General features: G+C 45.6%; 1 pseudogene; it reads left to right on the forward strand.

Moving 5' to 3' along the window:
- LOC118472304 (uncharacterized) overlaps positions 1-7,133 on the forward strand; it is a 93,023-nt pseudogene extending 85,890 nt beyond the window's left edge.
- Positions 7,134-8,656: the final 1,523 nt, after the last annotated feature.

Consider the following 8,656-nt stretch of genomic DNA (forward strand, 5'->3'; position numbering starts at 1 on the left):
TGAAGAGGTAGCTAGTCTTAATGCCCAACTTAAGACTAGCAAGAATGATTTCGATAAGCTGAAATTTGCAAGGGATGCCTATACAATTGGTAGACACCCCTCAATTAAGGATGGACTTGGCTTCAAGAGAGAAGCCAAGAACTTAACAAGCCATAAGGCTCCCATTCCCGCCAAGGAGAAAGGGAAGGCCCCTATGGCTAGTAGTGTGCAAAAGAACCATGCTTTTATGTATTATGATAGGAGACAAACTAGAAAAGCAAGTCATGATGTTTTTGATTCATATGTTTATGATTCTCATGCCAAGTTTGCTCCTAGCTCTTCTTATATGCATAATAGAAATATGTCTAGAAGAAATGCTACTCATCATGTTCCTAGAAAGAATGTTAGTCATGCTCCTAGGAAAGTAATGAATGAATTTTCTACAATATATCATGCTTTGAATGCTTCCTTTGCAATTTGTAGAAAAGATAGAAAGGTAATTGCTAGGAAGTTAGGGGCTAAATGCAAGGGTGATAAAACTTGTATTTGGGTCCCTAAGGATATTTGTGCTAACCTTGTAGGACCCAACAAGAGTTGGGTACCTAAAACCCAAGCCTAAATTTGCCTTGCAGGTTTATGCATCCGGGGGTTCAAGCTGGATTATCGACAGCGGATGCACAAACCATATGACGGGGGAGAAGAAAATGTTCACCTCCTACGTCAAAAATAAAGATTCCCAAGATTCAATCATATTCGGTGATGGGAATCAAGGCAAGGTAAAAGGGTTAGGTAAAATTGCAATTTCCAATGAGCATTCTATTTCTAATGTGTTTTTAGTAGAGTCTCTTGGTTACAATTTACTATCTGTTAGTCAATTGTGCAACATGGGGTATAACTGTCTATTTACTAATGTAGATGTGTCTGTCTTTAGAAGAAGTGATGGTTCACTAGCTTTTAAGGGTGTATTAGACGGCAAGCTTTACTTAGTTGATTTTGCAAAAGAAGAGGCCGGTCTAGATGCATGCCTAATAGCTAAGACTTGCATGGGCTGGCTGTGGCATCGCCGCTTGGCACATGTGGGGATGAAGAACCTTCACAAACTTCTAAAGGGAGAACACGTGATAGGACTAACTAATGTAAAATTCGAAAAAGATAGACCTTGTGCAGCTTGTCAGGCAGGCAAACAAGTGGGAGGAGCACATCACAGCAAGAATGTGATGACCACTTCAAGACCCTTGGAGCTGCTGCATATGGACCTCTTCGGACCCGTCGCCTATCTGAGTATAGGAGGAAGTAAGTATGGTCTAGTAATTGTTGATGATTTTTCCCGCTTCACTTGGGTGTTCTTTTTGCAGGATAAGTCTGAAACCCAAGAGACCCTCAAGCGCTTCCTCAGGAGAGCTCAAAATGAGTTTGAGCTCAAGGTGAAGAAGATAAGGAGCGACAACGGGTCCGAGTTCAAGAACCTTCAAGTGGAGGAGTTTCTTGAGGAGGAAGGGATCAAGCACGAGTTCTCCGCTCCCTACACACCACAACAAAATGGTGTGGTAGAGAGGAAGAACAGGACGCTAATCGACATGGCGAGGACGATGCTTGGAGAATTCAAGACCCCCGAGCGGTTTTGGTCGGAAGCCGTGAACACGGCTTGCCACGCCATCAACAGGGTCTACCTTCACCGACTCCTCAAGAAGACGTCGTATGAACTTCTAACCGGTAACAAACCCAATGTATCTTATTTTCGGGTATTTGGGAGCAAGTGCTACATTCTAGTGAAGAAGGGTAGAAATTCTAAATTTGCTCCCAAAGCTGTAGAGGGGTTTTTGTTAGGTTATGACTCAAATACAAAGGCGTATAGAGTCTTCAACAAATCATCGGGTTTGGTTGAAGTCTCTAGCGACGTTGTATTTGATGAGACTAATGGCTCTCCAAGAGAGCAAGTTGTTGATCTTGATGATGTAGATGAAGAAGATATTCCGACGGCCGCCATACGAACCATGGCGATTGGTGATGTGCGACCACAGGAACAAGATGAGCAAGATCAACCTTCTTCCTCAACTATGGTGCATCCCCCAACTCAAGAAGATGAACAGGTTCATCAACAGGAGGCGTGTGATCAAGGGGGAGCACAAGATGATCACGTGATGGAGGAAGAAGCGCAACCGGCACCTCCAACCCAAGTTCGAGCGATGATTCAAAGGGACCATCCCGTCGACCAAATTCTGGGTGACATTAGCAAGGGAGTAACTACTCGATCTCGATTAGTTAATTTTTGTGAGCATTACTCCTTTGTCTCTTCTATTGAGCCTTTCAGGGTAGAAGAGGCCTTGCTAGATCCGGACTGGGTGTTGGCCATGCAAGAGGAGTTAAACAACTTCAAGCACAATGAAGTTTGGACACTGGTGCCTCGTCCCAAGCAAAACGTCATGGGAACCAAGTGGGTGTTCCGCAACAAACAGGACGAGCACGGGGTGGTGACAAGGAACAAGGCTCGACTTGTGGCAAAAGGTTATGCCCAAGTCGCAGGTTTGGACTTTGAGGAGACTTTTGCTCCTGTGGCTAGGCTAGAATCAATTCGTATCTTGCTAGCATATGCCGCTCACCATTCTTTTAGGTTGTTCCAAATGGATGTGAAGAGCGCGTTCCTTAATGGGCCAATAAAGGAGGAGGTGTACGTGGAGCAACCCCCTGGCTTCGAGGATGAACGGTACCCCGACCACGTGTGTAAGCTCTCTAAGGCGCTCTATGGACTTAAGCAAGCCCCAAGAGCATGGTATGAATGCCTTAGAGATTTCTTAATTGCTAATGCTTTCAAGGTTGGGAAAGCCGATCCAACTCTTTTCACTAAGACTTGTGATGGTGATTTATTTGTATGCCAAATTTATGTCGATGACATAATATTTGGTTCTACTAATAAAAAGTCTTGTGAAGAGTTTAGCAGGGTAATGACGCAGAAATTCGAGATGTCGATGATGGGCGAGTTGAACTACTTCCTTGGGTTCCAAGTGAAGCAACTCAAGGACGGCACCTTCATCTCCCAAACGAAGTACACGCAAGATCTGCTGAAGCGGTTTGGGATGAAGGACGCCAAGCCCGCAAAGACGCCGATGGGAACCGACGGACACACCGACCTCAACAAAGGAGGTAAGTCCGTTGATCAAAAAGCATACCGGTCAATGATGGGATCATTACTTTACTTATGTGCTAGTAGACCGGATATTATGCTTAGCGTATGCATGTGTGCTAGATTTCAATCTGATCCTAAGGAGTGTCACCTAGTGGCAGTGAAGCGAATCCTTAGATATTTAGTTGCTACGCCTTGCCTCGGGCTCTGGTATCCAAAGGGGTCTACCTTTGACTTGATTGGATACTCAGACTCCGATTATGCTGGATGTAAGGTCGATAGGAAGAGTACATCAGGGACGTGCCAATTCTTAGGAAGGTCCCTGGTGTCATGGAAATCCAAGAAACAAACCTCCGTTGCCCTATCCACCGCTGAGGCCGAGTATGTTGCCGCAGGACAGTGTTGCGCGCAACTACTTTGGATGAGGCAAACCCTCAGGGACTTTGGCTACAATCTGAGCAAAGTCCCACTCCTATGTGATAATGAGAGTGCTATCCGCATGGCGGAAAATCCTGTTGAACACAGCCGCACTAAGCACATAGACATCCGGCATCACTTTCTGAGAGACCACCAGCAAAAGGGGGATATCGAAGTGTTTCATGTTAGCACCGAGAACCAGCTAGCCGATATCTTTACCAAGCCTCTAGATGAGAAGACCTTTTGCAGGTTGCGTAGTGAGCTAAATGTCTTAGATTCGCGGAACTTGGATTGAATTGTAGCATACATGTGTTTATGCCTTGATCATGTTCCTTCTGCATTTTGTTGCTTATTATGGTGCTCAAGTTGTACAAACACTCCCTGGACCTCACAAGTCCGTTGCAAAGTGATGCACAGTTTTAGGGGGAGATGTGCTACAACTTGATCCTTTGAGACTAACCATATGCTTGAGTTTGTTTGACTTAGTCTCGAAGGAGAATTGAAAGGGAAAAGGTGGACTTGGACCATGAAAGACTTCCACTGCACTCCGATGAGAGGGTAACTAATTCCAAGTTCATCTCATGACCTCTTATTGCCATTTGATCTTAATTGAAGATTTTTGTGAGGCAATGGGGTTAAAGGGCCAAGATTGATCCCGTTTTGGTGCTTGATGCCAAAGGGGGAGAAAATAAAGGCCATAGTGATAAATGGATCAGCTACCACTTGAGAAATTTTGAAAATAGTAGAATAGAGCTTTTGGTTTGACAAAACTCTTTTATTGCATCTCTTGTCAAAAATAGGCTTCTTGTGGGGAGAAGTAGTGATTATAGGAAAAAGGGGGAGTTTTTGAAATCTTTGATCAATCTCTTTTGGAATGACTCTCTTTATGCTTCAACATGTGTGTTTGACTTAGAGATAGAGATTTGAGTTTGATTTGCAAAAACAAACCAAGTGGTGGCAAAGGATGATCCATATATGCCAAAATTGAATAAACCTCAAAGTTATTTTATTTGGAGTGATTTTGCACTTGTTCTTGTTGCTTTATGTTGTGTTGGCATAAATCACCAAAAAGGGGGAGATTGAAAGGGAAATGTGCCTTTGGGCCATTTCTAAGTATTTTGGTGATTGAGTGTCAACACAAGTGCTTAAATGTGAATCTATGCCCATGAATGAACAAAGTGCAAATCACAAGTAAAGGTATGTTTCTAAGCCTTAGTACATTAGTTTTGTGTACTAATATATTTGTCTAAGTGTTAGGAACAGAGAGAAGAAGAAAAGGAGAATGTTGGCTGTGTACAGCCAAAAGGCTGCTTCGGTCTGGGGCACCGGACTGTCCGGTGGTGCACCGGACAGTGTCCGGTGCGCCAGGCTGCCTCGGCGCGAACTGGCCGCTCTCGGGAAAGTTGCTGACGGCGTACGGCTATAATTCACCGGACTGTCCGGTGTGCACCGGACTGTCCGGTGAGCCAACGGTCGGCTGAGCCAACGGTCGGCAGCGGAATCAGTGCGCGACACATGGCTGAACCAACGGTCGGAAAGGGGGCACCGGACTGTCCGGTGTGCACCGGAATGTCCGGTGCGCCATCGGCTCCCAGATCTCCAACGGTCTGCAACGGTCGACTGCGCCAAGTATGGAAACAAATCGGGCACCGGACAGTGTCCGGTGTGCACCGGACTGTCCGGTGCACCCGACGACAGAAGGCAAGGATGGCCTTCCAGATTTGTTGTTAACGGCTCCTAGCTGCCTTGGGACTATAAAAGGGACCCCTAGGCGCATGGAGGAGCACACCAAGCATTTCTACAACATCTCTAAGCACCAAGACATCGATTTCGCGCAGTCTTTTCATTGTGATAGCACATAGAGCTCTAGTGGAGTTGTAAACTCTTGAGTTGTGTTTTGAGCTCGTGTTGCGACTTGTGTGCGTATTGCTCTGATCTTTTGAAGTCTTGTGTGCATTGTTTATTCCCTCCTTACTTCGTGACTCTTTGTGAAACATTCAAGTGTAAGGGCGAGAGGCTCCAAGTTGTGGAGATTCCTCGCAAACGGGATAAGAAAAGAAAAGCATAACACTGTGGTATTCAAGTTGATCATTGGATCACTTGAGAGGAGTTGAGTGCAACTCTCGTCCGTTGGGACGCCACAACGTGGAGTAGGCAAGTATTTGTACTTGACCGAACCACGGGATAAACCACTGTGTCTTCTCTGTGCTTGATTTTCTGTGGTTATCATATTGTGCAAGGACTTCACTCTAGCCACTTGGCATTAACTGTGCTAACTCTTAATCAAGTTTTGTGGCTATAAGTTTAAGTTTTTACAGGATCACCTATTCACCCCCCCTCTAGGTGCTCTCAATAGGCCGATCGGTGTTGTTTCCATCCGACTTTAATAGTAAGGAAATCTCCAGTTCTTGCACCCACTCGTCCACCGTTCGCATACGTCACGCTGCGCTTGCTCACATACGCCGACCCTACCCATCCGCTGGCCCCCGCCTGTACCATAGCCGACGAGCAGAGCGGGCTTCCCCTGCGGAGGTGGAGGCCATTCTTCCGCGCTTTCGAGGCGATCGATGGCTTATCGAGGCATGCGGCTACCCGCGCGCCGAGTTCCGTGATGTGCATGGCGAGATCGTCATGCTGCTCCGCGGCGCCACGGATGACGGCGTGGCCGCCGAGCAGCTCTGCGCCGTGCTCGACGATGTCATGGTCGAATCCCTCAAGACGTTGCTGGTCGTGTTCGTTCCGCATGACCTATTAGCGTCCACCGACCTGGTGAGGACCGTCGGCGCCCTCGGGAGCCACGGGTCATCCCGGATCCGAAGCCTCACGTGCGACGTCGTGCGCGGGTGGAGGGTGGCCGTTGAAGCCTCCTTTGCCACTGCTGTAGCGGTGAAGAAGAAGCTCGATAATCTCTCTGATGATCAGATCCCGCTCCCACACGTTGCCGTCGACAAGGTGCACTAGAAGAAGATGGATTTACCGCCTGCCAAGATGCTTCCCGCCGCTGAGGTACACAAGAACACGCACATACCATCAGCAAATATGCTTCCCGCCGCTGAGGTACACAACAAGAGACCACATGTACCACCAGCAAGTATGCTTCCCACCGCCGAGGAACACAAGAAGCAGCATTATATACCGCCACCGAAGACGCTCTCGACCGCAGCAATTCTATCGAACCAATAGAAGAGCATGAGTGAGACCAAGAGACCGCCCGCCGCCGAGAGCGAGAAGATGGAGGCTACAAAATGCAAGCTCCACGAGGGTTACCTGGAAGCCGATGGAGTCAAGCGTCGGCGCAGCATCCAGGCCATCAGCGTACGGGAGAGAGGCCCAGCAAGATGTAGGACAAGCTCAACGTCGGGCTCGGGCGAGGCGGAGATGGCACCCGAGGACGAGCTCAGCGTCGGGCGAGCCCATCGTCGAGTGAGACAAAAATTTGCGCCTGAGACCCGATCTGCTTTTCCTATCATATTAGATGACCCATCGGGAGATGCCAGGCGGTGTGCGTGCACAGTGGCGCGACCGTAATCATGCTGTTGCGCCTGGACGCATTTGGGCATGCACAAGTGCAAGTCAGTTGCTAGGAGCGACACAACATCGGTGGGGCAACGCGTAGCATTGAAAAGGATGACATTGCGAGCGTGCAGAGCATATCATGATTGTATAGGGATGAAAGTGGATATCTAAATTATTAGGACAATTTAATATTTTAAAAGATTCGTATGAAATTTGTTGTTGATTTTTCTTATGCTACCAAGAACATTATCACAAACAAGAATAAAATGTTGTATAAATTATTTTATGTGTTATTTGCTCCCTGCAACGAAAAAGGTGAAAAATATTCGTATTTGTATCTGAATTTTATATCCATATTTGATAAGAGATATGATAAATTTAAGTCTTACCTTTTATGAATCTTTATAAGCTAAATGCTAAAAACAAGAATACAAATTTGCATAGAGGATTCTATATCCTATTTGTTCGTAATAAAAAATTGATATTTGAATAATTATTTATTTCATCACTACAATTGCCTACTTGTCGTGCATCATGCATCGCGCAACAAGATTTCCGTTATGTTACGTATCGTGCATGGTGTTTTATTTGGGCTTTGGCCTATTAAACTTAATTAGACTAATTAATCCATGTATAACTTTTTAAGTTTCACTGCCCGGTCCAAAACATACTATACTACTCAATACTCATGCATCATGCATGCACAGGGCTCCTGGAGCTAGCGCGTATGCATGTCCCCGTGTCTAGATCGATGCCGGTATCTATGGGTCTCTATCTATTCGCGTGCATGGCAACTGACAACGGCTAGCTAAGCTCTATATAACAAGGCGTGCCAATTCTCCCAGTCCCAGTTCAATCTATTTGTACCCACCCGTTCCGCTCGTCCACTGCTCGCACGCCCCGACTCTACTCGCCGTCGCCAGCTTGCCTGCATCCGCCACCGCTACCATGGACAACGAGGACAGCGGGCTTCCCCTGCTAAGGTGGAAGCCTTTCTTCCGCGCTTTCGAAGCCATCGTGGATTCAAGAAACACTAAATTTAGAGTTACAATTATAAAGATATGAATTTCAGAAGATTTTCGTGATTAAATAATAATAACTATATTCTATGTTGATTAATGTAAATCATACGAGAAAAGATATTAAGGAAATAGCTCATTCAACTTTAATCTAAGTTATAACTTGATTAAGGATTATATTTTAATCAAATTATAGAGGGAACAATTTAGCTTTGTTTTAGAAAAGCTAATATAGTAAACATGGGGAAAATCAATATTTAATTTTGAGGACATGTTAAATAGTAAAATAAGGTTTACTAAGGGGTAGATGACATTACTACGAAGACAACGCAACTTGAACGGACTAAATCAGAGTTAATATGAAGAAAATATAGATTTTATAAGTTTTAAGGCTATTTTAATATTAAGTTTGTATTAAAGTCGAGTACCAAGGACTTGTGAATTTCAGGGACTTGCTTGTGATCAGTTTCAACAGAGAAGGATCGCGGGTTGGTTTTATAAAACTCCGAGGGTTTCTTACGCAAGAACGCCACAACCACATCGGTTGGATGCACCATGGACCATAGATCTATAGACCAACATTCCAGATTAAAAGCCCCTTAAC

The sequence above is a fragment of the Zea mays genome, chromosome 6 (genome assembly GCF_902167145.1).
Source record: "Zea mays cultivar B73 chromosome 6, Zm-B73-REFERENCE-NAM-5.0, whole genome shotgun sequence".
Lineage (NCBI taxonomy): Eukaryota > Viridiplantae > Streptophyta > Magnoliopsida > Poales > Poaceae > Zea > Zea mays.